This window comes from Panthera pardus, unplaced genomic scaffold, assembly GCF_024362965.1.
Source record: "Panthera pardus isolate Hobbes unplaced genomic scaffold, ASM2436296v1 HiC_scaffold_24, whole genome shotgun sequence".
In the NCBI taxonomy this organism is placed as follows: Eukaryota; Metazoa; Chordata; class Mammalia; order Carnivora; family Felidae; genus Panthera; species Panthera pardus.
The window spans coordinates 51,886,116-51,911,839 of NW_026526810.1; the positions used below are offsets into that span (position 1 = coordinate 51,886,116).

General features: G+C 37.0%; 1 protein-coding gene across 9 annotated transcripts in view; it reads left to right on the forward strand.

Annotated features, from left to right (window-relative positions):
* FRMD5 (FERM domain containing 5) overlaps positions 1 to 25,724 on the forward strand; it is a 320,937-nt gene that overhangs the window by 127,195 nt on the left and 168,018 nt on the right. The window contains exon 1 of one of the 9 annotated variants that reach the window (XM_019442290.2): positions 5,919 to 6,236. The exons of the other annotated variants lie outside the window; for them this stretch is intronic. The gene's annotated coding sequence lies outside the window, so the exon portion shown is untranslated. Of the gene's footprint in view, positions 1 to 5,918; positions 6,237 to 25,724 lie in introns of those variants that run through there. 9 annotated transcript variants of the gene reach the window in all.

A 25,724-nucleotide genomic window follows, 5' to 3' on the forward strand; every position in this document is an offset into this window, starting at 1 on the left:
TTCTTGTGGGTTCGAGCCCTGCATTGCACTCTGTGCTGACAGCTCGGAGCCTGGAGCCTGCTTCCAATTCTGTGTCTCCCTCTCTCTCTGCCCCTCCCCCACTTGTGCTCTGTCTCTCTCTGTCTCTCAAAAATAAATAAATGTAAAAATTAAAAACAATTTTTTTTTGAACACCAGGCTTTAAGGGGTACCTGGGTGGCTCAGTTGGTGACTTCGGCTCAGGTCATGATCTCACAGTTCCTGAGTTCAAGTCCTGCATTGGGCTCTGTGCTGACAGCTCAGAGCATAGAGCCTGCTTCAGATTTTGTGTCTCCCTCTCTCTCTGCCCCTCCCCTACTTGCACTCTGTCTCTCTCAAAAATAAATAAACATTAAAACAACAGGCTTTAAGCCCTGCTGGTTGCAAGAAGTCACGAAATTTGGGCCCTCTCACTTTCCAAGCCAACTGCTATGGGGATTCTTTTTCCTGTGTGCTCCCCTGTGTGTCAGTCTGTCTCTTGCCCTTCTCTATGACCACAGCTCCCTCCCCACCACAGCAGCCATGGTCTGTTTCCCCCAAACTGTGTCTCCACACTTGCTACCTTCTTCATTGTGGCCTCTTTTCTACCTCTACTTGTGGAGTTTGTTCTGCCACTCTTAAAGTCAATTTCTGGGGTATTTAGGATATGATACTTACCTAGATATATTTGTGTGGGAGGTGAACCTAGGGTCCTCCTACTCCACCATCAATCTTTCCCAGTTCAATTTTTATAAATACCTGTTAGATACCTATTAGAGGTGTTGTCCTAATGCTGCATAGGACACATAGATGAGTAAGGTATTCATTCCATTGCCCTTTAAAAGCTTACGATCTGGGGGCATCTGGCTTGGCTCAGTCAGTAAAGCATGTGACTCTGCATCTCAGGGTTGTAAATTAGAGCACCATAACCATGCCAGGCAGTGATGCAAAATAATACTCCTATGTACAAAGCTCTTAAATGTCTATCACTAGTCCTATCTTCTGTCTTGAACCCCAGATCTGAGTCATCCACTGCTTGTTGGACATCTCCCATCAACTCTTTTCCCTAATTTTAAAATTTGTGATAAAATACATGTAACATAAAACTTAACAACCTTGCCCATTAAAAAAAATTATTTTAGGGAGAGAGCATGTGTATGGGGGAGAAGGGCAGAGGGAAGGAGGGATGGAGGGAGGGAGAGAGACAGAGACAGAGAGAGAGAGAGAGAGAGAGAGAGAGAATCAAGCAGTCTCCACACTCCATGCAGAGCCCAACGGAGGACTCAGTTCCTCTATAGGGCTTGATCCCATGACCCTGTAATCATGACCTGAGCCAAAATCAAGAGGTGGACGCTCAACTGATGGAGCCACCCAGGCGCCCCCCCCCCCACCTTGACCATTTTTCAATGTATGGTTCACTAATATTAAATACATTCATAATGTTGTACAACCATCACCACTGTCAATCTCTATGTGAATTTTAGGATAGCGACATGCCATTACTTACAATCACTGAACTGTTTTATAGTAAGCCCTCTTTGATATTTTTATACAAAATCTTTTTTTGAGATAATCCTCTCCAGCTTATTTGAATTTTAGGTAAATGGCAGGGTCTGATCATTTAAGCCAATGTAAGGCTACACGGTGTTCTTTAAACCCTTAGGGAAAAAACAGTTACAGGGTATAGGTTTTGGAAAATATAGTTCCTTTCTAGAGTAAAAGGGAGAAAAACCACATCCAAAAAACCAGTTACCATGCCTTTTGACTTTCAAAAAAAAAAAAAAAAAACAAAACCTAGTTGGAAAAAAATCACCATTTGCCCTTAGAAAATAAAAGATTTTAAATCTGCTCTTGCCTCTCTGCCCCTGCCATTCTGCTCCTGTTTTCTCAATAATCTTATTTTTTGCTTTGCAAATGGATAGCTTAGGGGATTTTCTACCATAGTATATAACATATGCATGTAATACATAAGCTAGAAAATTAACCTAAATCTTCACTGGCTACCTTTTTTTGTTTAAGGATACATAAATCATGATAACTTTAAAACTTTCTCATCTTCATAACCTTCATGAAACCTAGCATAGGCTTACTTTCCATAGCAGATGTTTTATAATTATTTCCTAATGAAATTTAAAAATTTCCATGCCCACTTTTCCGTGTCCAGTAATAGGCAGTATTTGAAGAAACCTTTTTTCACTTAGTTACTTTAATACATCTAGCCACTTAGTTTTCCCCCTTCTCTGTTCAAAGGAAGAGTACTTACTATATTTGTTAGTGATGATCACATTTTAAAATTTTCTAGACTCTGTTGAGTCATTTTGGTTAAAAAGTGAGAAGTTAATATTTTCCTATCAGTATTTTCACTTATTTGAATCATCAAATGTCTTTTGGCCTTGAACTTGAGCTTGCTGCACTGTCTTTTTTTTTAATCTTGCAGTTACTTATCTGAGTATTTACTTTGTGATACAGTATATGTAAGAAGTGATTTGCATCCCCTCTAGCAGGTAGAGTAAAATCAGATCTATCCTGGGAAAATGGTAGAGTGTTAGAGTCCAGCAATGGTGCCTTCCTTTGGGTTAAGCCTGACTACCCACATACTTCACACTCACAGTTAGACAAGGTGAATCTTCATAGGGTTTGATGTGAAAGTTTAATCTTGCCAGCTTTCTCCTGAAGTTAGTCACTAATCTACTACAGAATATCATTTGCTCATAAAAGGCGACAACCACATCAGTTTTACATGATTAGTTTCCAGTAAGTTCCAAATTATGTGGATATTTACTACTATCTAATTGATATATTTAAGACAGTCTGTTAGTTATGAAGTCCAATTTGGCCATTTGAATTTTTTATTGTAAGTTATTGCAAAATAGTTGATGGGCTCACTGCATGGTTGATCTAGTTTGGCTACAATAGCAGTGGGAAAAAGCAAAAATGAATGAGAAATTATTCATTTTACCATGTTATAGAGCTCAGTACAAGAAATATACAATACCTCATTTTTTTGAAAGAACACATTTAAATACTTCCCATGAGTATATTTAAGGTTATTCCTTAACATTCAAATAGAGATCATGTGTAGGTTGTTTTTCAAAGATGTGAATGACTCCTTTAAAATATGTGTGATGGTTCCTCATATAAGTGTCCAAGAATGGCTCATCCATGTGAAAACATGTTCTTGCCCCAAAATCAGAGGACTGAGGGACTTGCTGAGTGCATACTGACTGGGCGATCATTGCTTAAAGCTTGATTAAATCCTCTGGATCATAGAAAATCTCCAATTTTAGCAAAACCCAAGTGAATGTGGTTTTTGTCACTGAAGTTTGCTTTATCATGATTGCCACCAAGTATCACTTAACACCAATAACATGTGACAGTGTAAGAGAACTAAGTGTGTAGAAACTCTGTGCTAGAGATTTGAGGCCACTCCTCCAATTTGCTTGATGAATTTAGACATGTGTCACTCTTATCATAGGCTTATAGAAACAGTACCCTACCCAAATTCAAGCTATGTGTAGAGTCATAAAGGATTCCTTGTCCTTTTAGCATGGAATAATTCCAAACTCTTTATTTGCTATTTTCTCTTTCCATATGAAATTGGATGTGTTAGCGCTTCTTGGAAAACTTGGTTCCAAGAAAAGTAACTCAGAAATGTGATATCTCTTAGTGGTTAAAAGTGGTCAAGGGCACAAGCTTTGGAATTAGATCTGTGTTCAAGTCCCAACTCTGTCACTTCTGTAGTTTCAAAATGGTGCTAATCATAGTACCCAGCCTCATAAGATTATGGTAAAGATTAAATGAAATAATTACTGAAAAAACGCTTATCTGTTCAATCTGGCACAAAGTGAGTACTCAAGGCAGTTGTTACTGTTATAAATCATTGTTTCTTCATATAAAAACAGTATGCTTTTGCAAATTTTCAAAAATTTTGGAAATATTATAAAGAAACTCTTAATTGTTCCTATCACACTATGCCAGAGAAAGTAATTGATATAGGATATGGCAGAATGTGTCCTTTTTAGAAAATAGCTACATAGTATTCTCTCATGGATACACCACAATTTATTTAACCAAATCCCTATTGTTGGACTATTATTTCTATAAAAAAATAGATTTTCCTATTATTTGAGGATGAACATTTGTGTTTATAAGTCTTTATATATATATTTGATTATTGCTTTAAAATAAATGCCCTTAAAGTAGAATTACTGAGTCAGTTGTTACAAGCATCATAAAATTTTTGGCACAAATAGCCAAAATGCCCAATATAAAAGTTGTGCCAAAAACAGTATTGCCTTTCTAAACTTTGCCAATTTAATATATCAGAAATGGCCTTTTGTCATTTTTTGCAGCCTTGTATAGTTTTGATTAATATTTTTGACGATTAATGCAATTGAATGTTTTCCTCCTATATTTAAGAATGTGTAAAGAAATTCCCATTTCTCTGTAATGATTTTTCTCAAACAGAACCTCAGCCATTCTAGTAATATTTCCTGTCCCAGAATAGTACACCATAGTTCCTAGGAAGAAAAAGGAAAATAGTTGTGTGTGTGTTCTAAGTAGAGGGCACCTTCTTTGATTGACTTGAATGTTAAGCCATGATAGGTAATGACAGTTGACTCCTAAACTGTGTTCAGTTACCCATTGACATGGATATGCTGTAACCTGTCATCTTTGGCTTATAGATCTCCCCAGGTATAATGTTCCGGGACATTGAGCAAAAGAAATGTTTTCTGGGGAAAGCATCAGGACAAGAATGTTGTGATTTCAGACATCACAACTTTTCTCTACAGCAGTCTATATCCAAGAGCAAATATGTGCCAGCCATGTAGATGAATTGGGTATTTCTAGGAGTATATGTAATGGCTAGAATTGAGATTTCTGGTAACAAGCATGGGCTACTCTCAGATACCCATTTCTGGGCATTTCAGACTGAGAGATGACTTGACGAGGGATTGTTTCACACCCAGAGACTGGGAAACCTTTGTACTGGTTCATAGAGCTTTTCATTTTTCAGATTATTTCCTTCTGCCTGTTGGGACTTGTGTTTTCACAAGTTCCTGCTCTCGTACCAGGGGAGTGAATAATTGAATTTAGACAGTTGGTTTTTGAGTTGGCTCACTCCTTTCCACATGGAATTTCTATGGAAGAAATGAGTCTAAAAGGGAACATGCAGGGGAGACAACTCTGAATGCTTACGTGGATGCATATATACTTGTTTCCTTCGATACAGTGGAACCTATGTAAAAGGAAAGTACTGTCTAAAGAGGATAGTGTTCTGTATTTATACCATAATCTAGGTATATTTGCCATTGAATGTTTTTTATTACAGGTGTCAAAAAAGCAGGTTGGGTCAGAGCTCACTTAAATTAATAGGAGAAATACTTGTTCTTTTATAATACTTAAACTATGTGCTTGGAAATGGAGGCTTAAGAACTTAGATCCTTTAATATCTGTGATAAACTATGGCTATTCAAGGGTTAAGATGCATCTTGTTGGAAGTGATTTATTTATTTTCCATTAAAATTGACACCACTTTAGAATTTGCAATTTGAGGTCTATTTGGTTAAGACTTCATTTCCCATCCGATACTTTAAAATTGTTACTCTCCAAGCCAGGGAGATGACATTTTCTGGGCTGACGAATGATGGCTCTGTATCAAACCAGCAATGTCTAGTAACCTTCCAAGGGCTGTGTGGTTTTTAAGAGATTTATTATGCAGAGACAAGAAGCAAACATGTTCTATTTTATACTGTGCAGGACCTAAGAATCATACTTTCCCATCAGGATTCGCTTGTACTGAGGCCTGAACAGAGAAGCTGGCTATTCATCATCCTGAGCTTTCCCAACCCTTGCTATGACCTTAGCCTCAAGAAAGACCCCGATACTCCCATCTCCTAGTTGCTTATGGTGTAAGTTCTAGACCTCTGATATGTAGACCTAGGTAGGAATGGTTGGTGATGGCATAAAAACTGACATTATTATGAAAAGCAGGCAGGGAGTTTTGTGCCCTTTGTGAGGAAATTTTAAAAGTTTCTTATAGCCTAACTACAGTTGAGGGGAAAATCATAAATTAAAATAGCACTACCAAAAACAAACAACTTTCCCCTTAACATATAGGTAGACCTTCCATATTGCAGATGGAAGGCACCTAAGAAGGCACCCCTTCATTGGACTGTACCATGGACCTCTCAATGTTATCCCTATAACCCTCAGACCTAGAGGAAAACCTTTCACAGGTAAGTACACGGTAATTATTAGCTGAAAATATAACTCAGTGATCTAGCTCTGTGATTACCATTTTTTCTTTGCCAAAGATCCTTTTAATAATTTTGTTTCCCGTGGCCTCCAAATTTTGAAAGATTTACTATTCTACATTGATTAAGTAATAATGCATTTGTTTCCTAATTTTATTAAAGCTGAGCAGGACTTCTGGTCAACATGAGAAAAATCATGGTTAGGACCATAACTCCAGCTCAGAAAAAAAAAAAAAAAAAGATAAGACATTTTATTTAGATGATGTAGCAAATAAGCTTTTTGAAATAAAATTAACATGTAGCCCAATATTACTTTCGTAGGTGGGGGTTCCTATGAGTCTGAGCAGACAGAAAATCAGTAATTTAGTCTCATCAACTCATTTTACAGATATACTTGGTAATGCTTCAGGACTAAGGATGCAGTGACTTGTCTGCAAAGCAGACTAATTGTTTCCCATTTTCCAGTTTAGACAATCTTGTTACAATGGATATATAGCCCAGACTTGAAAAAGATATTCTAGAATGAGGCCTTAGGTTCTTGTCTCTTTTCAAAGAATAGATACCATTTGGATTAGTGCTGACTGGAATAGGTTACAGATAGAATCCCATTTAAAAAAAATTTTTTTAACGTTTATTTATTTTTGAGACAGAGAGAGACAGAGCATGAACGGGGGAGGGTCAGAGAGAGGGAGACACAGAATCTGAAACAGGCTCCAGGCTCTGAGCTGTCAGCACAGAGCCCGACGCGGGGCTCGAACCCACGGACCGCGAGATCGTGACCTGAGCCGAAGTCGGCCGATTAACCGACTGAGCCACCCAGGTGCCCCTAGAATCCCATTTTAACAGATACTGTGTTATGTCATTACATATCCCCATGGTCTAACTCACAGTTCATACTAATGTTTTATTGTTATGGACCACAAAATTCTACCAGGTTAAAAAAGTTTCATATGAATTGGCATCAGAGAGGACCCACTTTGTCTGTTAAAGGATATGGGTCCCAGAGGAGGGAATGGCTTGAAAGGGGATGTGTCATCAACTTGAGATTAGGCCAAGTGCAGCCATCATGGAGTGACTCTTATGAACAGTGGGGTCAGTCTGTAAAACCTACAGAGAAAACCAGGAGTTTTCTCTGTGCATTGAGACAAGGTCAAGGTTTGAGGTGGGTCAAGATTCTAATGTCCGTGTTTTGCTTTTTGCTCTTATGAACATGTCAGCATGGTAATAGGTGGTCAATAAAATTTGACTGTCAAAATAATAATATTAATCAAAAATCCCTATGCATTTAGAGAATATAGAGGAAATCATGCAACAGGGAGAGAAATACCAAAATTTACCTGACAGAGGAAATTTTTACTGTTTTTTTATTTTGATTTTTAATGTTTTTTAAAATGTTTATTTATTTTGAAAGAGAGAGAGAGAAGCAGGTAAAGGGCAGAGAGAGAAGGAGAGAGAGAATCCCTTCCGTGCTGTCAGTGCAGAGCCTCACATGGGGCTCAACCTTAAAAACTGAGACATCATGACCTCAGCCAAAATCAAGAGTCAGGTGCTTAACTGATTGAGCCACCCAGGCACTGCTATTTTTGTCATTTTAAAGATTTTATCAAGGTATAATTTATAGATAATAAGCACAGACTATTTTTTTGTTAACAAAAATTTGGGACAATTTTAGCTTTGAAAGGGACAGTATCTGACATTTACAATAATCAGTTAGTGAAATGAACTTCTTAGAACTTGAACACAGTCATATGGATGTTAATTAGTATGACATAAAGGAATGTAACATGGTAAATTCTGGAGTCCTACAAAAGGAAAACCACTGAGCTTTTCAATGGAAGTTTTTATAATGGAGGCAAGCAGTAACTAATTCTAAAGCTTTTTAAAACTTGTTAAATTGTCGATGACAGTAAATTTCCATAATAATCTTTACCTTTTTCACCTCAGGAGGACAGGTAGTTTAGCTATGTTTAAAATACCCTATTTAGCTATCTACACATTCAATGCAATCCCAATCAAAATTGCACCAGCATTCTTCTTGAAGCTAGAACAAGCAATCCTAAAATTTGTGTGGAACCACAAAAGACCCTGAATAGCCAAAGTAATATTGAAGAAGAAAACCAAAGTGGGAGGCATCACAATCCCAGACTTTAGCCTCTACTACAAAGCAGTAATCATCAAGACAGCATGGTATTGGCACAAAAACAGACACATAGACCAATGGAATAGAATAGAGACTCCAGAATTGGACCCACAAAAGTATGGCCAACTCATCTTTGACAAAGCAGGAAAGAATATCCAACGGAAAAAAGACAGTCTCTTTAACAAATGGTGCTGGGAGAACTGGATGGCAACATGCAGAAGAATGAAACTAGACCACTTTCTTACACCATTCACAAAAATAAACTCAAAATGGATAAAGGACCTGAATGTGAGACAGGAAACCATCAAAACCCTAGAGGAGAAAGCAGGGAAAAACCTCTTTGACCTCAGCCGCAGCAACTTCTTACTCGACACATCTCCAAAGGCAAGGGAATTAAAAGCAAAAATGAACTACTGGGACCTCATGAAGACAAAAAGCTTCTGCACTGCAAAGGAAACAATCAACAAAACTAAAAGGCAACTAACAGAATGGGAAAAGATATTTGCAAATAACATATGGGACAAAGGGCTAGTATCCAAAATCTATAAAGAACTCACCAAACTCCACACCCGAAAAACAAATAATCCAGTGAAGAAATGGGCAGAAAACATGAATAGACACTTCTCTAAAGAAGACATCCGGATGGCCAACAGGTACATGAAAAGATGCTCAACGTCGCTCCTCATCAGGGAAATACAAATCAAAACCACGCTCAGATACCACCTCACACCAGAGTGGCTAAAATGAACAAATCAGGAGACTATAGATGCTGGAGAGGATGTGGAGAAACGGGAACCCTCTTGCACTGTTGGTGGGAATGCAAACTGGTGCAGCCTGTCTGGAAAACAATGTGGAGGTTCCTCAAAAAATTAAAAATAGGGACGCCTGGGTGGCTCAGTCGGTTAAGCGTCCGACTTCAGCTCAGGTCACGATCTCGCGGTCCGCGAGTTCGAGCCCCGCGTCAGGCTCTGGGCTGATGGCTCAGAGCCTGGAGCCTGCTCCCGATTTTGTGTCTCCCTCTCTCTCTGCCCCTCCCCCATTCATGCTGTGTCTCTCTCTGTCTCAAAAATAAATAAACGTTAAAAAAAATTTAAAAAAAAAATTAAAAATAGATCTACCCTATGACCCAGCAATAGCACTGCTAGGAATTTACCCAAGGGATACAGGAGTGCTGATGTATAGAGGCACTTGTACCCCAATGTTTATAGCAGCACTTTCAACAATAGCCAAATTATGGAAAGAGCCTAAATGTCCATCAACTGATGAATGAATAAAGAAATTGTGGTTTGTATACACAAGGGAATACGACATGGCAATGAGAAAGAATGAAATATGGCCTTTTGTAACAACGTGGATGGAACTGGAGAGTGTTATGCTAAGTGAAATAAGTCACGCAGAGAAAGACAGATACCATATGTTTTCACTCTTATGTGGATCCTCAGAAACTTAACAGAAGACCATGGGGGAAGGGAAGGGAAAAAAAATTTAAGAGAGGGAGGGAGGCAAACCATAAGAGACTCTCAAAAACTGAGAATAAACTGAGGGTTGATGGGGGTGGGAGGGAGGGGAAAGTGGGTGATGGGCATTGAGGAGGGCACCTTTTGGGATGAGGACTGGGTGTTGTATGGAAACCAATTTGACAATAAATTTCATATTAAAAGAAAATAAAATCTATTAACAAAGGAAAGGCATTCAGCACTTGTTATAAATAGAAGAAGGTGAAAATGTTTGCAGGGTGATATGGATCAGTTCCTCTCCCATCAGGCAGTCCCAACACAGTGAGAGGCATACCCTGCTCTTTGTTTTGACTACTTTATGTCCTGGTTTTAAGATCAGTAAAAGAGAACTAATGAAGTTGAAAGAATCAAAACATGATTTCAGTTGGTTTGTACATCAGAAGTCTTAAGAAATATCTTTAAAAACAATCCAACATTAGGGGTCCCTGGGTGGCTCAGTGAATTAAGCATCTCGACTCCTGATTTAAGCTCAGGTCATGACCTCACCCTTTGTGAGTTTCAGCCCCACATCAGGCTCTGCCCTGACAGTGCAGGGCCTGCTTGGGATTCTCTGTCTCCTTCTTTCTCTGCCTCTCTCTCACTGTCTCAAAAATAAATAAACATTAAAAAATAAAACAAAATTAAATTAAAAAAATTATGTTGGCATACATGGTTTTCCTAAAAAAAAAAAATCTAACATTAACAGTAAGGAAGCGCATTTTTCACAGAGCTAGAACAAACAATCCTAAAATTTGTATGGAATCAGAAAAGACCCCAAATAGCCAAAGCAATCTTGAAAAAGAAAACCAAAGCAGGAGGCATCACAATCCTAGACTTCAAGCTGTATTACAAAGCCATAATCATCAAGACAGTATGGTACTGGCACAAAAACAGATACTCAGATCAATGGAACAGAAGAGAGAACCCAGACATGGACCCACAAATGTATGGCCAACTAGTCTTTGACAAAGCAGGAAAGAATATCCAATGGAATAAAGACAGTCTCTTCAGCAAGTGGTGCTGGGAAAACTGGACAGCGATATGCAGAAAAATGAACCTGGACCACTTTGTTACACCATACACAAAAATAAATTAAAAATGGATGAAAGACCTAAATGTAAGACAGTAAGCCATCAAAGTCCTCAAGGAGAAAGCAGGCAAAAACCTCTCTGACTTTGGCCCCAGCAACTTTTTACTCAACACGTCTCCAGAGGCAGGGGAAACAAAGCAAAAATGAAATATTGGGACCTCATAAAAATAAAAAGCTTCTGCACAGCAAAGGAAACAATCAGTAAAACTAAAAGGCAACTGATGGAATGGGAGACGATATTTGCAAACAACATATCGGATAAAGGGTTAGTATCCAAAATCTATAAAGAATTTATCAAACTCAACACCCGAAAAACAAATAAGCCAGTGAAGAAATGGGCAAAAGACATGAATAGACACTTCTCCAAAGAAGACATCCAGATGGCAAACAGACACGTGAAAAAATGCTTATCAGTCATCGTCAGGGAAATACAAATCAAAACCACGATGAGATACCACCTCATACCTGTCAGAATGGCTAACATTAACAACTCAGGCAACAACAGATGTTGGCAAGGATGCAGAGAAAGAGGATCTCTTTTGCACTGCTGGTGGGAATGCAAACGGGTGCAGCCAGTTTTCCATACTGGAAAACAGTATGGAGGTTACTCAAAAAATTAAAAACAAAACTACCCTACGACCCAGCAATTGCACTACTAGGTATTTATTCAAGGGATACAGGTATCCTGTTTTGAAGGAGCACATGCACCGCAATGTTTATAGCAGCACTACCAACAATAGCCAAAGTATGGAAAGAGCCCAAATGTCCATCGATGGATGAATGGATAAAGTGGTGTGTGTGTGTATGTGTGTGTATACACACACACATACACACACACACTTGCAATGGAGTATTACTCAGCAATCAAAAAGAACGAAATCTTGCCATTTGCAGCTATGTGGATAGAACTAGAGGGTATTATGCTAAGTGAAATTAGTCAGAGAAAGACAAATATCTTATAACTTCACTTCAAAGTTAAATATCATATAACTTCACTCATATGAGGACTTTAAGATACAAAACAGATGAACATAAGGGAAGGGAAGCAAAAATAATATAAAAACAGGGAGCGGGGAAAAACATAAGAGACTCTTAAATATGGAGAACAAACAGAGGGTTGCTGGAGGGGTTGTGGGAGGGGGGGTGGGCTAAATGGGTAAGAGGCATTAAGAAATCTCCTGAAATCATTGTTGCATTATATGCTAAGTTGGATATAAATTTAAAAAAATAAAATGGTAAAAAAACAGTGAGGAAGCAGTTATTACATATAAGCAATTTATATGTGGTGGAATATTAAAAGATATTTTTAATGTTTCCCTGATAAGAATATGATCGATGTACCTTCATTAATACAATGAATGACTGACACAGTTAAAATTAAAACAAATTTCATGAGCTGAAATTATGGGACAGAGCTTCAAAAGCTGACATTAAACAGAAATAAATATAATAATCCTGATTATGGATTCCAAAGATCAATTCTGGATAAAGAAGATAGTATTTTATGGCAAAAGGATCCAGGAAATTTTTTTAGCTATAAGCTCACCATAAAGCAAAGTGGTAGGATGTTAACCCCAAATGCTTCTATTAAGTTGCATTAAATAGGACCAGAACTTCAGTTTTGTGTTCCGTTCAGGGGATTACATTTTAAGGAGGACGTTAACCAACTGCAACATACTCAAAGGAAGGCAGCAAGGTGATGGGGAGACTGTAAAGGATAACATTTCCTTCCTGGGAGGAAAAACCTTTGAGATTATTTAATCTGGGACTCCAACTTTTGAGATGAGGAAACAGGCTCAGAGAGATGTGTCCTGAGTCACAGGACTAGAGAGGAGCAGACTAGTTTCCAAAAGCACCACATGATGAGATAGCAGGTGCCAGATTGTGACAGGCTTGTGTGGAAGAGGGCCCAGACATTTTTCATAGCTTGAAAAGGCAGAACCAAGACTAATGTTTGGAAGTTAAAGATTTGGATTAAAAATAGAAGGAGAAACTTTCTAGCGATTGCAGCTGCCTAAAATTGGAATAGCTTGCCTTGAAAAGCAGTGAGCTACCCATCACCAGATATGTTTAAGTAAGGGTTGGATAAGGTGTTAGGAACATTGAAGTGATTCCTTCTGTGCAGGAAAGGTTGGACCACACTAATTAATTATTATATAGCCTTGTTTAATTGCTAATAACAGCTAACATTTATTGGATACTTATAGAGCACTATGCAGAGATAATGTATATGTATTATCTCTTTGATTCTTATAATACATGAGGAAGCTGAGGCCCAGAGAACCCCTTGTTTTGACTAAGGTCACATGGTTAGTAATGGATGAGGTGAGATTCAAATCCAGGCAGTGTGACTCCAGAACCAGTTTTGCAAACTTCTGTGCTATAGCTGATGCTTACATGCAGATCTCTGACTCATGTAAATATTAGATCTATTTAGATCCATTCTTTTATGACTTCTAGTATTCTTGAACAGAAGAAGTCTCTCAGTGAGAGGACTCAGTTTGCACTAGGAGGGGGGGGGGTCTGGTTTTTTTATGGGTTTTAGGTATCATGAATATGCCTTTCAAGGACTTAACGAATATGGAGTCCTTGATAATAAATCCTCTGGACATTGCCAGCCATTTGCAGTTGCTGAGCCATTTCAGTAATGGTAGATGGTACATTAAACTACCATTTATCCTTAAGAAACCTTGTGTTTCAGAAGCTACTCACTTTACATATATATTTTTTTAATTCCCCTTAGTAGGCATTATATTCATCATATTATAGATGTGAAAGCTGCATGTCACATTTTGGGTTGGTTTGCCTTCAGCCCAACCTGAACTATTTTTTAATTAAACTTTATTTTAAGATAATTGTAGATTCACATGCAGTTGTAAGATATAATACAGAGAGATCCAATGTACCCTTTACCCAGTTTCCCCAATAATAACATCTTGCAAAAGTATAGTGCAATATCTCAACTGGGTATTGACATTAATACGTTCAACATAAGCGCCTCTCCATCACCATAAGGATCCATCTTCTTGCTCTTTTATAACCACCTTCTTCTTTCCTATTCTCCGTCTCTCTTCCCTGGCAACCACTAATCCATTCTCTACTTTTATAACTTTTGCCATTTTAAGAACCTCCTACAAATGGAATCACACCCTATGTAACCTTTTGGTATTGGTGTTTTTCACTCAGTGTAATTCCTTGGATGTTCATCCTAGTTGTTATATGTACCAATAGTTTTCTTATTGCCCAGTAATATTCCATTATATAATACAACTTGTTTAACCACTACCTGTTAAAGGATATCTGGGCTGTTTTCAGTTTCCGGTTGCTACAAATAAAGCTTTGTAAACATTTGTGTAAAGGTTTTTGTGTGAACATAGGTTTTCATTTTTCTGGGGTAAATGCCCAGAAGTACAATTGGTAGGTTGTATGGTAGGGTTGTGTGTAGTTTTATAAGAAACTGCCTGTTTTCCAGAGTGTTGATACCATTTTACATTCTCATCAACAATGTATAAATAATCCAGTTTTTTTGCATCCTTGCCAGCATTTAGTGTTGTTATTTTCTGTGTTAGTTCTTTTGAGAGATGTGTAGTGATACCTCACTGTGGTTTTAATTTACATTTCCCTAATGGCTCATGATGTTGAATGTCCTTTTATGTGCTTAAATGCCACCTGTGTGTCCTCTTTGGTGAAATGTCTGTTCATATTTGTGCATTTGTTTTTTACTGTTAGGTTTTGAAAGAGCCTGGGCCTTTATAGGCCAACAATGTGCTGCTCATTCCTTTCACTTTCTGTCATTCATGTCTTGCCAGTACTCTGCTCTGGGAAACTCCTATAATCTGCCTTGTGTGAGACTTCTTGTAGCCTGAGAAAGCCATGATTCCATCCTAAATAGGTGTAGAACAAAATACAGGTAATCTGAACTCACTGCTGCCTAGAAATCTTCATATATATTTCACATGTCATAAAATTAATTTATTTAAAGTGTACAGTTCAGTGATTTTTAGCATATTCACCAAATTATACACTGTGTAATTCCATAAAATTTTCATCACAGCAAAAAAGAAATCTTGTACCCGTTAGCAATCACTCCAGATTTCCCTATTGTCCCATACCCCCAGTCCCTGGAAACCCTAACCTACTTTCTGTCTCTGTAGATTTGCCTGTTCTGGACATTTCATATAAATGGAATCATGGAATGTGTAGCCTTTTCTGTCTAGCTACTTTTAATTAGCATAATGTTTGTAAGATTCATCCATGTTGTAGCATATATCAGTGCTTCATTTTTATGGCTGAGTAATATTCCATTGTATCAATATCCCACGTTTTTTCCCCCCAATATATGAAATTTATTGTCAAATTGGTTTCCATACAACACCCAGTGCTCATCCCAAAAGGTGCCCTCCTCAATACCCATCACCCACCCTCCCCCCCCCCTCCCACCCCCCATCAACCCTCAGTTTGTTCTCAGTTTTTAACAGTCTCTTATGCTTTGGCTCTCTCCCACTCTAACCTCTTTTTTTTTTTTTTCCTTCCCCTCCCCCATGGGTTTCTGTTAAGTTTCTCAGGATCCACATAAGAGTGAAACCATATGGTATCTGTCTTTCTCTGTATGGCTTATTTCACTTAGCATCACACTCTCCAGTTCCATCCACGTTGCTACAAAAGGCCATATTTCATTCTTTCTCATTGCCACGTAGTATTCCATTGTGTATATAAACCACAATTTCTTTATCCATTCATCAGTTGATGGACATTTAGGCTCTTTCCATAATTTGGCTATTGTTGAGAGTGCTGCTATAAACATTGGGGTACAAGTGCCCCTATGCATCAGTACTCCTGTATCCCTTGGGTAAATTCCTAGCAGTGCTATTGCTGTATCCCACGTTTTTTAATCCATTCATCATTTGGTGGCTACTTAAATCGTTTCTACTTTTTGGCTATTATGAATAATGATGCTGTGAACATTATGTTCAAGTTTTTGTGCAGATATATGTTTTCACTGAGTTATACCTAGAAATGAAATTGCTGGATCATATGGTAACTCTGTGTTTAACTGTTTGAGGAACTATCAAACTGTTTTACATTTCCATCAGCAGTATGAGAGTTTGAATTCCTTCACACCCTCACCACCTCTTGTTATTTTTAATTATGACCACTCGTTCTTGATTATTATCATTTTAATGGATGTGAGGTGGTCTGAAATTGTGGTTTTGATTTTCATTTCCCTAGTGACTAATGATGTTGAGCATTTTTACATGTGTGTATTGGCTATTTGTGTTTCTTTGGAGAAATATCCAATTCAAATCCTTTGCCCATTTTTAAATTGGATTACTTGTATTTTCATTTATATATTCAGGATGTTAGACCATCTATCAGATAGATGATTTGCAAATATTTTTTCTTGTTCTGTGGATTGTATTATGACTTTCGTAATGGTGTCCTTTGAAGCACAAACATTAATTTTGAATAAGACCATTCTAACTATTTTTCCTTTGCATTAGGTATCTTAGCAGCTTTTAAATCAGTACTTTTTTACTCTTCAGTATTTTCTAAGTGCCCCGCGCTCACAGCAAGCGCCCACTCTCTTCCTAGTTCCTTTACGCAGAGATGAACTTCTTCCTACTTTCTGAGAAGGCTGAGATTATTTGCCATAAATTCCTCAACTATCAAAGTGTCTATGTATCTTCATTCTTCCTCCTGTCACCCCATTTGAAGTACAAACGTTTTGTTTTGGTTTTTTAAGATGAGTACCTCCACCTGGGCCATTCCATTCTCTCCTCTAGGACTTTGATTCAGTGGTTGGCCTCTCTTTCCCTCCAAGTATCAGTAATCTCTCCTCTGCTTTTCTTTTTCTACCCTCATACAATCTCAGGTCTCTGTTTCCTCTTTAAAGAAAAATATTAGGGGCAGAAACTTTCCCCAGTTTTAGTTTTCCTTTACCTACCAACCTCTTTGACTTTTTCCCTTACTTTTAATCTTGAGAGAGCTGTTTCACCTCATCTAAAATATTGCAGTAATTTTGTCAGTGATCTCTGTGTCCCTGGTCTCCCACTTTGACTCATCATATACACTTTTCATGAGTAAATCTTCTCAAAATGAAGTTCTTACCATCTAACTCTCTGACCCCAAAACTTATGATGAGTCATTTAATACTGAGTTATCTATAAGTCTCCCTAGCCTAATATTCAAAGTTCTTTGTAACATGTTTTCTCAACCGTGACAGATCTGGACAACCCACTCATCCCTGAACACTGCTCCCCAGTCCTGCCTGGTGCCTGCTCTTCCAGAATGCCTGTCTTCCTTTGTCTTTTCCTATGAAAATTCTGTCTTTGCTCAAATGAGTTGAAGTTTATGGCACTCTCCAATCTTTAAATGCCTATCACATTGCAAACTGCTATGTGGACCTTATTATGCTGTATTTGTATTACAGCTTTCCAAAGTAGATTGTAAGCTCTTCGAAGCTAGAGACTAGTAGCTTGTCCATCTCTGGACCCTCTCCAGCAACTAGACAGGGCTTTAGATCTAGTAGGTACTGAGTAAGTATCTCTAACTTGATTTGATTTCAAAACAAGAACCTGGGCACACATATCCCTGGAGAAAAATCTGGAAAAGATAAAGCAGAAAACATGAAGTATGCAGAGATTGGTGAAGCTGAATAAGTAATTTATACTTTAGTTTTACAGTGAATCGGAACACAAGCTCAAAACGTCATTTTTTCTGAATGTCACTTTTGGCTTTTAAAACTAATCCGTGCACTGCAGATTGTATTCTTTATTTTCAAAACACTAAGGGTAAAAAAAAAAAAAAAAAGTAGAACTAGTTGAGTAAAATTATGTAGAGTCACCTTATGTGACAAATTGTATCATCTGTACTGAATGAAGGCCCTAAAATTGTTATGAAGGATGTCATGTTCATCTCCCAGTTTTGGAGAAAAGGAAGTAACAAGTTGCAGGAACTTTGCGAACTATAAAGTACTGCATATAAGTTGGCCTTTAAATTTAAAAACATTTCCTACAAAATATGGGTCAACTTATATGCTACTAGTTGATGGGCAGTGATGGTCTCTTAGCTGCCTCTTGAAGCCACTCTTAATGGATTTGTGGGTCATGAGATCAATATCATGATCAAACAATATGTAATCAAAGATAAGCCCAATCTCATATTTATATTAGAAAGCTTTATTAGGTTAACCTATATACTAGATTGTATTCATACCTCCATTATATGCATAGTGTTATTATCTCTATTAGGTATTTAGATAAGGTAAACTGATTAAACATTTACATGTTTGGGTAAGGTGACTGAGAAGTGATTTTGTTTTAATTTTTAGTCTCAATAGGAATGTGATATTCTTCTTTATTTTTATCTTTCCATTTTGGGATATTCAAATTGATTTCTAAACTGTAAGCTATTGAAAACTGGGAAACTGTTCCACATTTTTTGTACAATCTAGTCCTAACAGAACTCCTTTAGTATTGTAATTATTCAGTAGTGCTAATAAAGACAATCCCTATTATCTCTTGAGTGCTTAGGAAGGGCTAGACACTTTCCTCAATACTGCATGTTCATCATTTCTTTTAATTCTCAAAGCAGGCTTGTGAGATATTTTCTTCGCTTTTCAGAGGAGAAAATGAGGCTTCACTATTTGCTCAAGGTCATTGTATTACATAAGTGACTGAGCCAAGATTGGAACCCAGGCAGTCCGACTCCGGGGTCTAGGCTCCTAACTACACCATCTTCTTCAATAAATATGTATTCATTATGATGCTGATTAGAACCAAGCTGTGTATGTGACATATTTGCAGTGACATCCTGTCTATGTTTTTATTGTGTAATGTACCCAGGATACTATGACCCACAGCTGGTGTCCATTAATGATAGCGGTGTGAGAATAAAAAATAATTTCCAGAGCATCTTGGTTAAGAGGCATTACATAATTTTCATTATCCAGTGATCTTTAAATTATTGGGCTTAAAAGAGAGCTGTTATTTGGATATCTAAAGTAGTTTTTTTCTGTTTCTAAAAGTTGTGTTTGAAATAGAAGGTAGTGGAAGTGCTTTCTGATACTTCAGTAGGTGTTTTTAAATTTTTATTTCTATTAAGTAGTTTCTCTACTTAGTCCATCTAAAGGGAGAGATAGAGGCAATGCTCCAATTTTCTTTATATCATCACTAAATTTATTAAATGAGAAAAATAAATATAATTTTAAAGTATTTGAAGGAAACTTTGTTTTATCTTCAGGTAAAAGTACTCCAATTTTCTAATGCTACTTGCACTTTTTTCCTTCTCCCCGCTCCCCACCCCGTCTTTTTTTTTTTTTTTTTTTTTTTTTTTTTTTTTTTTTTTTTTGAGAGAGAGGTGGGGAGGAGCAGAGGGAGAGAGAGGATCTTAAGCAGGCTCCATACCCAGCATGAAACCAACGCAGGGCTGGGTCTCAGGACGGAGAGATCATGACTTGAGCCAGAATCAAGAGTCAGAAGTTTAACAGACTGAGCCACCCAGGTCCCCCTTAATGCTACTTTTAAACACATTATGAGTATCAACACAAGGGAATACTATGTAGCTATTGAAAAGAATGAGCTAGATAAATATGTTCTGACAAGGAAAGATGTCTCTGATATATTGTTAAGTAAAAAGAGCAAGCCCTAGACACATGTTCATTATTCTCTCTTAAGAGCCTATGGATATATAGAAATTACATATTTGGAAATTGATATAAACTTGATTGGAATGATGTACACCAAGCTGTCAACTATGGTTAACTCTGGGGGAAAAACCTGAGATTGAGGGAAGCAGTAAAGTAGGACTTTTTGTTCTGTATATTTGTTTCATTTGAAATTATATGTACATTTATTCCTATTTTAGTTAGATTGGGTTTTTCTTGCAAAACCTCTTCCCAAATACAAAAGTGCAAAGATAATAAGGCAGTCCCATACACCCAGTCACCCAAAATGAAGAAATGTAAACATTTTTTTCATATTTTAGAAAATTTTAAAAATTAGAATCATAATAATTGATGTCTCCTATGTTTTCTTCCCAGTTCTATTCCTTTCTTTTCCTCCCTGAAGCCACCAGCTGTCATCAATATCTAGCCATGTCAGTATTTTTAGATCTAGTAAAACATTTTACTACCATGTTACATTACATAATAGAAATATATCACAGTTGGGGTGCCTGAGTGGCTCAGTCGGTTAAGTGTCTGACTTTGTGTCTGGCTCTATGCTTACAGCTCAGAACCGGGAGCCTGCTTCAGATTCTGTGTCTCCCTCTCTCTCTCCCCCTCCCGGACTTGTGCTCTGTCTCTCTCTCAAAAATAAATAAACATTAAAAAAAAAAAAAGAAATATATCACAAGTTATCTCACCTTCTACTGATGGATGTTTGTGTTGTTTCCATATTTTTTTTTCTTATAGGTTGTTCTTCAGTGGTCACCCCTGTACATGTCTCACTGTGTATTTTGTGAGAGGTTTTCTCCAGCAGGACTTCTCAAACTTTTTTTTCTGTCACGACAGACAGAAATGGATTTTTGCATGGCATTCTGTGGTAAATAGTTTAGAAGTAAATGGTAGGGTCTTCTGGCTAGCTCAGACCAACTGCCATCCCTAAGGGCTGAAGGACTCTTTTTTTTTTTTTTTTTTTTTGTATACCTGTAGTATCTTGCCGCATCAAACCTGCTGAGAAATTCTGCTCTAGGACATTGTCTCTCAGACTTTTTAATGTTTGGGGCTCCTGGGTGGCCCAGTCGGTTGAGTGTCTGGCTTCAGCTTGGGTCACAATCTCACAGTTGACGAGTTTGAGTCCCACATCGGGCTCTGTGCTGACAGCTCAGAGCCTGGAGCCTATTTCGGATTCTGTGTCTCCATCTCTCTGCACCAGCCCCCCCAACCCCACTCATGTTCTGTCTCTGTCTCAAAAATAAACATTGAAAAAGAAAATTAAAAAAAAATATTTATATGAATCACCTGGTGATCTTGTTAAACTACAGGTTTCTATTCTGCAGGTCTGGCATGTGGCCTGAGACTCTGTGTTTCTAATAAATATCTAGGTAGTACTGATGCTTTGATTAACAAGGCTCTAGTTCTTTGCTATCCAGTACAATAGCCACTAGTCACACACATGGCTACTGAGTCCTTGAAATGAGGTCTGTCCAAATTGAGAAGTGCTTTAAGTATAAAATGCATACTGGATTTAGTGTGAAAAAGTAATATAAAATATCTCATCTATACTTTTATATTATACATTATTAATCACATGTTGAAATTATTGTGAATATATTAGATTAAATAAAATATATTATTAAAATTAATTTTCCCCATTTGTTTTACTTGAACTTGGCAACTAAAACATTTAAAATTACATATGTGGTTTGCTTTATGTTTCTGTCAACAGTGCTGCTTTGTAATTCTGTACCTAGATTTGAAATTACTAGGTCATAGGATGTGGTCATTTGCAGCTTTACTAGATACAGCTTAACTCTTCAAAATGATTATACTAGTTTATACTTCCACCAAGAATGTATAGCGATTCCCTTTATCTCTACTTCCTCACTTAAAATTGTCAAACTTTTAAAATGTCTGCCTGTCTGGTGGGTTTAATTTATAATTCGCTAATTACTGATGAGGTTGATCATCTTTTCATGTTCATTGGCCACAGGAGTTTCATCTTCCATGAATAACTATTTCCCTGCTTATTTTTGGTGGTTCATCACAAAGTTTGGATATTCTTTGTAATATATATTGCAAATAATTTTTCCCAATCTGTTATTTATCTTTTAAATTTTGTTTTTGATATATTTGGTTGTAAAAAATTTATAATTTCATTGCAATCAACTTTATCAGTCTTTTAAAATACACCTATTTGAGAAATCTATTAAGGAATCCATGCTGAGTAAAGATATTCTTCTAAATAAAAAAGGGGGGGCAGGCACCTGGGTCGCTCAGTCAGTTGGGTGCCCAACTTTTCTTTTTCTAAGTTTATTTATTTATTTTGAGAGAGAACGCATGGAGGGGAGGGGCAGAGAGTGAGGGAGAGAGAGAATCCCAAGCAGGCTCTGTGCTCTGAGTGCAGAGCCTAACACAGGGCTCAATACCATGAACCGTGAGATAATGACCTGAGCCAAAATCAAGAGCCAGATGCTCAACCAGCTGAGCTACCCAGGCACCCCCAGGTCAGTGGTTCTTAATTTAAAAAGTGCCACAAGGGAGGCACCTGGGTGGCTTAGTCGGTTGAGCGTCCAACTCTTGATTTCACTTCAGGTCATGATTCCAGTGTCCAGGGATCAAGCCCCGTATCAGGCTCTGCACTGAGTGTGGAACCTGCATAAGATTCTGTCTCTCTGCCCCTCTCCCTCACTCACACTGTCTTTCTCTCTAAAATAAAAATAAAATAATACTAAATTAAATTAAATTTTAAAAGATTTTCTTCTGCTGGTTTTAAAGTTTTATACCTTGATTTTGGGTCTTCTATTTGGTGTTTTTTGGGAGTCATATGTAAGGTAGGGATCTGATTATAATACATATAATTTTGTATATGTGTGTGTTTCCAGAAGAAAATCCTGTTATCCATTTATCAAACAATTCAAACATATCCTGCTTATTGGAAATCCTTCTTCTATCATAGGACAAAGACCATTCCTGTTTCTGCATTAGAGTTTTATTCAGAATTATTGAAGATTACTTTTAAGATCAGTAAAATTGTAGGAAAATCTTAGGAAGTCATCATAATACTGATCTGAGGCACTAGGTTATACCTAATTTGATAAGATAATTTATCATCCTAATTCACTTTTGAGAATGAAAGAGGATTCTTTTTTCGAACTCATGTACCATGGTATCATGGTCTGAGCCTAAATCGAGAGTCAGGTGTTTAACCAACTGAGCCACTTAGGCGCTCCATGAAAGAGGATTCTTAAGATAATTAAAATTACATAATTTTCAATATATTTCTTGACTGAAAAATGGTTTAATTATGTTGGTGGACTATAAAATAGCTTATTCAAAACCTATTTCCCAAAAATATCTTTTTCTAAAACACATTAAAGCAATGTTTTATATAAACTTTATATTGATTATCTGCACATTCAAAAGTAACAGTAATTATTCTTGGCATAATCACATAATTTAATTTTTTCTTTTTTCTTTTTTTAATTTATTTTCAAGTTAACATACAGTGTAGTCTTGGCTTCAGGAGTAGAACCCAGTGATTCCTGTCTTACATATGACACCCAGTGCTCATCCCAAAAATTGCCCTCCTTAATGCCTATCACCCATTTAGCCCCACCCCCAGTTTGTTCTCTGTCTTTAAGAGTCTCTCTTGGTTTGCCTCCCTGTTTTTAACTTATTTTTTTCCTTCCCTTCCTCTATGTTAATCTTTTAAGTTTCTCAAATTCCACATGTAAGTGAAATCATATATCTTTCTCTGACTTATTTCACTTAGCATCATACCCTTCATTTCCATCCATGTTGTTGCAAATGGCAAGATTTCATTCTTTTTCATTGCTGAGTAGTATTCCACTGTGTGTGTGTGTGTGTGTGCGCGCGCGCGCGTGTGTGCACACACCACATCTTCTTAATCCATCACTTGATGGACATTTGGGCTCTTTCCATAATTTGGCTATTGTTGATAATGCTGCTGTAAACATTGGCTTGCATGTGTCCCTTCAAATCAGTATTTTTGTATCCTTTGGATAAATTCCTAGTAGTGGAATTGCCGGGTCATAGGTTAGGTCTACTTTTAATTTTTTGAAGAATCTCCACACTGTTTTCCAGAGTGGCTACACCAGTTTACATTCCCACCAACAGTGCAAGAGGGTTCCTTTTTCTGCACATTCTTGCCAATACCTGTTGTTTCTTATGTTGTTTATTTTAGCCATGCTGACTGGTGAAGTGATATCTTATTGTAGTTTTGATTTACATTTACTTAACGATGGGTGATGTAGAGCATCTTTTCATGTATCTGTTGGCCATCGGGATGTCTTCTTTGGAAAAGGGTCTGTTCGTGTCTTTTTCCCATTTCTTCACTAGGTGATTTGTTTTTGGGTGTTGAGTTTGGTAAGTTCTTTATAGATTTTGGATACTAAACTTTTATCCAATATGTAGTATGCATGTATCTTCCAAATAGCCAAAGCAATATTGAAAAAGAAAACCAAAGCTGGAGACATCACAATCATGGACTTTAACCTGTATTACAAAGCTGTAATCATAAAGACATTATGGCATTGGCCCTAAAACAGATACATAGATCAATGGAATAGAATAGAGAACCCAGAAACGGACCCATAAATATATGCCACCTAATCTTCAACAAAGCAGGAAAGAGTATCCAGTGGAAAAGAGTACCTTTAGCAAATGGTGCTGGGAGAACTGGACAGCAACATGAAGAAGAATGAAACTGGACCACTTTCTTGCACCATACACAAAAATAAATTCAAAATGGATGAAAGACCTAAATGTGAGACAGGAAAGCATCAAAAATCCTACAGGAGAAAATAGGAAGCAACCTCTTTGACCTCAGCTGCAGCAACTTGACATGTCTCTGGAGGCGAGGGAAATAAAAGCAAAAATGAACTATTGGGACCTCATCAAGATTAAAAGCTTCTAAACAGCAAAGAAAACAATCAACAAAACTAAAAGACAACCGACAGAATGGGAGAACATATTTCAAAATGACATTTTGGATAATCTTTTTCTTAACTGCATTGGTATCTATTATCATTTCACTGGTATTTTTCTGAAGAATATATTTCAAAATGAACTTATTATTTTTAGCATTTTTACAAAGTTGCTCATGGTCATCTTCATAGTTGCATTCTATGGCTCATAAATGTGACATTATTGACTCTTCTATTTAAACCACAGTATTATTAATTGAAAAAAATACTTCCGCTAAGGTGCTGAAGTACTTGATAAACTCAGAACAGATTGTATTAAATGGAGAATATTTTAAATTTTGCTTTCACATTAAAATATATAAGTATATGTATAAATAAATGCCAATAAGTTTGACAACTTAGATGAAGTGACACAGTTTGAAAGGCACAACCAAAGCTCAACAGGGAGAAACAGGCTACTAGAGTAGCCCTAGGTCTTTTAAAGAAATTTAACTGATAGTTAAAAACCTTGAAACCAAAAAGAAAACTCTAGTCCTAGATAGAAATATTGATAAATTTTATAGTTCTGTACAAACTCTTCCCAGATGACTTTTTTTAGATTAAAAAAATTTTTAAGATTAAAAAAAGTGTTATATTTGTTTTATGTGTACAATATAGTGATTCAGTAATTCTATATATTGCTCAGTGCTCATCAAGACAAGTATACTTTTAATCCTTTTCACCTACTTCACCCATCCCCTCACCCACTTCCCCTCTGATAGTCATTTTGTTACTCTCTTTTCTTCGTTTGTTTTGTTTCTTAAATTCCACATATGAGTTAAATCATATGGTATTTGTCTTTGTGTGACTGGTTTATTTTGCTTAGCATTATACTCTTTAGATCCATCCGTGTTGTTGCAAATGGCAAGATTTTGGGTTTTTTATGGCTGAATAATATTCCATTGTATATATATATAAACCACATCTTTATCCATTCATCTATCGAGGTCACTGGGCTGCTTCCATAATTTGGCTATTGTAAATAATGCTGCAGTAAACATAAAGATGCATGTATCTCCTTGAATTACTGTTTCTGTATTCTTTGGTTAAATACCCAGTAGTGTAATTAATTACTGGATCATATGCTAGTTCTATTT